The sequence below is a fragment of the Malus sylvestris genome, chromosome 10 (assembly GCF_916048215.2).
Source record: "Malus sylvestris chromosome 10, drMalSylv7.2, whole genome shotgun sequence".
Lineage (NCBI taxonomy): Eukaryota > Viridiplantae > Streptophyta > Magnoliopsida > Rosales > Rosaceae > Malus > Malus sylvestris.
Genome location: NC_062269.1, coordinates 29,522,376 through 29,526,593, shown reverse-complemented (window position 1 = coordinate 29,526,593; position 4,218 = coordinate 29,522,376). Strand labels below are relative to the sequence as shown.

At 36.4% G+C, this 4,218-nt stretch overlaps 1 pseudogene; it reads right to left on the bottom strand.

Moving 5' to 3' along the window:
* Nucleotides 1–2,143: 2,143 nt before the first annotated feature.
* On the bottom strand, nt 2,144–4,047 carry LOC126584435 (2-hydroxy-palmitic acid dioxygenase mpo1-like; annotated as a pseudogene).
* Between the last annotated feature and the right edge of the window lie 171 nt (nt 4,048–4,218).

The following is a 4,218-nucleotide window of genomic DNA, read 5'->3' as shown; positions in this document are numbered from 1 at the left end:
ATACTTAATGAAAGTATGAATAAACTCTTAAATGTTAGTGAATCTATTATTTTGATGGGATACGCATTCTACAAAACTAGTTTCAACGATCCAACCGTCCAACATGTTTGTATATACTTCGAAATCGCATACGCCAAAAATTGCAAAAAAACAAACATTCAGAGATCAAGTAACGGGACAAAACCTTTCGACAGTTATAAAAAGAAAAATCACGATTTAACGGTTATTTTAACTCTGATTTGATGATTCTTTACAGCTACACTCCTTGATCCTATATGAATACAATGCATGAATTCGATCTTCAATTTAAAATATTTACACTAGTGGATACCACAAAATCTTATGTTATACTTAATGAAAGTATGAATAAACTCTTTAAGTGTTAGTGAATCTATTGTTTTGATGGGATACGCAGTCTATGAAACTAGTTTCAACGATCCAACCGCCAAACATGTTTCTATATACTTCAAGATCGCATACACCAAAAATTGCAAAAAACAAACATTTAGAGATTAAGTAATGAGACAAAATTTTGGACGGTTATAAAAAGAAAAATCACAATTTAACGGTTATTTTAACTCCGATTTTGATTATTCTTTACAGCTACACTCCTTGACCCTATATGAATACAATGAATTCAATTTAAAATATTTACACTAGTGGATACCACAAAATCTTATGTTATACTTAATGAAAGTATGAATAAACTCTTAAGTGTTAGTGAATTTATTGTTTTGATGGAATACGCATTCTACGAAACTAGTTTCAACGATCTAACCGTCAAACATGTTTGTATATACTTCGAGATCGTATATGCCAAAAATTGCAAAAAACAAACATTCAGAGATCAAGTAACGGGAAAAAACTTTTCGACGGTTATAAAAAGAAAAATCATGATTTAACGGTTATTTTAACTCCGATTTTGATGATTTTTTATAGCTACACTCCTTGATCCTATATGAATACAATGAATGAATTCGATCTTCAATTTAAAAAATTACACTAGTGGATACCAAAAAATCTTATGTTATACTTAATGAGTATGAATAAACTATAATAATTATATACATTAATTTAACAATTTTATACCCCTAAAAACTAAAATAATTATATAATTATATAATTATATATATATATATATATATTAAATTATGTGTTTTAATGTTTTGAAGTAATATTTATGTGGCAAAGTGTGGTATGTGCAAATTTAAGAAAAAAATATATTTTTCTTAACGGGTCATAACTGGTTATAACGGGTCGGGTCACCTTACCCGTTGGGTAAAGTGACCCGACCTGTTAAGAACTTGTTAAGATAATAGGTGTGACACGACACGACCCGACCCGTTAAGATAACAGGTGTTACACGAAAATGACACGAACACGACAGACACGACCCGTTTGCCAGGCCTAGTATCCCTGCATTTTCCATTTTAAATTGAAAGCAAACATCCCAAGAAACCGTGCAATATCTGGCAGGATACATTAAAATTCTAATAGATTGAAACATATTAACACCAAGAGAGTACATTCATAAAGTTCATAAAGCATATTTGGTGCAAATTCGATATACTTGACCAAAAAATAAATTCATCACTATTCGTCTAGAGGAATATCCAGTGAGGACATTTCCTGGCCAACGAGCACACAGCTCCCTGAGAGGTTGGCGCCGGTTGATATCGTCTGTCGGGCTTCTGCTTATTGGCGGGCTGTAAGAGAAGGACAGAGTTAATTCTGAAAGGTGCCTTTGTGGGCCTTAGGTGTAGGCCTTGAGGCTCACAATCAGAATTAACTTTAAGTACACAGGCGTGTCACTGCCATCTTTAGCATGACAGATGTAAAACCGACGTTAAGTTTATTGTATATATATATGCTCGAGAGACCCAGTTAGTTATGAAATGTGCCTTTGTGGGGCCTTAGGTGTAGACCTTGAGGCTTCCCGTCAAAACTAACCGAATACTTGAACACATCTTGGTTGTTTCATTGTTGTAGAAGTATCACACTCATTATACTTTAATTGCCCGAGCCCGCAAAGCAGAATGAATTAAAATAGGTGCCTTTGTCAGGCCTTAGGTATAGGCCTTGAGGCTTTCTATCAGAGTTAATTCTATACTCAAGCGTTCTATGGAAATTATGATATAACATAAGTAAAACTAGAGAATAAGCCAATTACTTGCCCCCCAAGTAACTTTGGACTTCTTGTTATCAAGGAATGTCGTGGATGGGTTAAGTCCACATAAGGTTCTTTTTATGCCTTGAGACCAAGGACTTTTAATTGATCAATCTTGTCTGCCCGAATGGTTAGAACTTAGAAGTCTTTTAATCATAAACTGGCTAGCAATAACTTAGATGCAGATGGAAACATACATCATATTACTAGATATATGAATGAAAGACAAAAAACAAAGGAGGTCGGGCAAGGTTTCACCTTGTCGGGCAAGGCTGATCATCTTGCAACTTCCTCTCTTTGTGATTTACAAAGAGTTCGAATGCTAAAAGGGGAGATTGGAAGATGAGTTTATTATGAGGGAATCGATACTACAGCAAGATTTAAACAGGGTAGCAGAGCTTTTACAAAGGATTTCTGGTGAAGGTTGATCCCGAAAGGGATGAACACTGGGGGCTGACTACAGCTGGGTGAAGGCAAATCTGGTTTGAGCAGAGTTTGTGCTTGTATTTGTTTGTTTGATTGAGTGTCCCCGTCTCTGATTTTCCTTCCTCCTTTTATAGACGATTTGGCTTGGCTGCCTGCAGTGTTGTTTTTTGCCCGAATGCATCTGAAGGGTAGTGACTCATCAACTTTTTACTTGTACTGCCATCGTAAAGTACTTTTGGGCTGATTAGCTGACTAGTCTACACCACTTGACCTCTAGGTAGGTGAGCAGGTGGTTTGAATGATCTGCACTTGGTCGGGAAACAAGCCCCTTCTTTCTTCTGGGCTTCGGCTGGGCCTTGGACTTTTCCTTCTTCTGAACCTCCTTTTGGGCTTTCTTTTGGGCTAACCTCTTTTTAACCCATAGTTCAAGTTTTATCCCAAACAATCACTGCATTTAATTAGGCTAATTAGGAGAGTTTCTTTTGATTCTTGATCACCTTCCACGCTTTGATATCAGCTTCGTCTTTTCTTTCACGCTTTTATTAAACCCTGGATAGGGTTCATAGCCAAAGGCTGATTGAAGAAACTCAAGCAACACAAAGTACGGCTCCATCAGAAATCCTTTAAAAAAGCTCTCTGCAAGACCTGGTAATCTTTTCTCAAAAACGCCATGGCCTATGAGCAGTGCAGGCCAGCAGAAAGCCTGAACGGCAATAACAAGCTTCCATGACTTAGCAAACCCTAGCCCACTAGCAAGAACACTGGCTCCAACCCAGGTGAGAAACAATAGAAAAGCTGCCAAGGACCCAGCTTGCTTGTCGAATTTGAAACAAAAGATAGCATACATCAAAGTCAAAACCAACCCTACATTCAATTCGAAACCGTGATCGTTTAACCAAGACGGGCAATCATAGAGAGAAGGTGTGAAGTGGAGAAGAACAGCAACAGTGAAGACTAATGGCGACACTAAGAAAGTGTGCAGCAAAACGTTAACTGGGTTGCTGTGATAAGCTCCATAGAAGGCGAAGTGCCTTTCAAGATCAAACAATCCAGCCTCCCCATGGAAATTTTTCTAACAAAGTTAAATTGGATAAATTTCTTTTTGTTGGAAAAAAGGTGCCAGCTTTCCTAGCTAATATATGAAACTAGACTGAAAGAAATTGAATTAAACTGGATATAAATTGGAGCCAGAAATCACAGTTGTGGAAAGTCCAGGTAGGTGCTAGGGTCAAGATTATGACACTCGTAATTTGATGATTGTTATGATTTTTCAGATTTGTTAGTAGAATGATTGTTATGATTTTTCAGATTTGTTAGTAGAACAGGATATACGCTTGTACGTAGTGGTGTATTAATATTTCCTACTGTAATACAATTACCTTTTTCCTCTCTGCCTGCTTTCTTACTCTCTTTGTATCTTCACCCACTTCGTTCAACTTCTTCCATATTAACATGGTATAAGGATGTTAGGCTTGTACTTTGAACTTTTTTCTATTAATTGTTTTACAATGCTTCATTTGTATAGTATTGTTGAAAATTTTGAGATTTCACCATAAAATTAATCGACAATTTTTTTTGGAATTCATACTCTCAACATGACTCCTCATATGAGATGAATTTTCAAG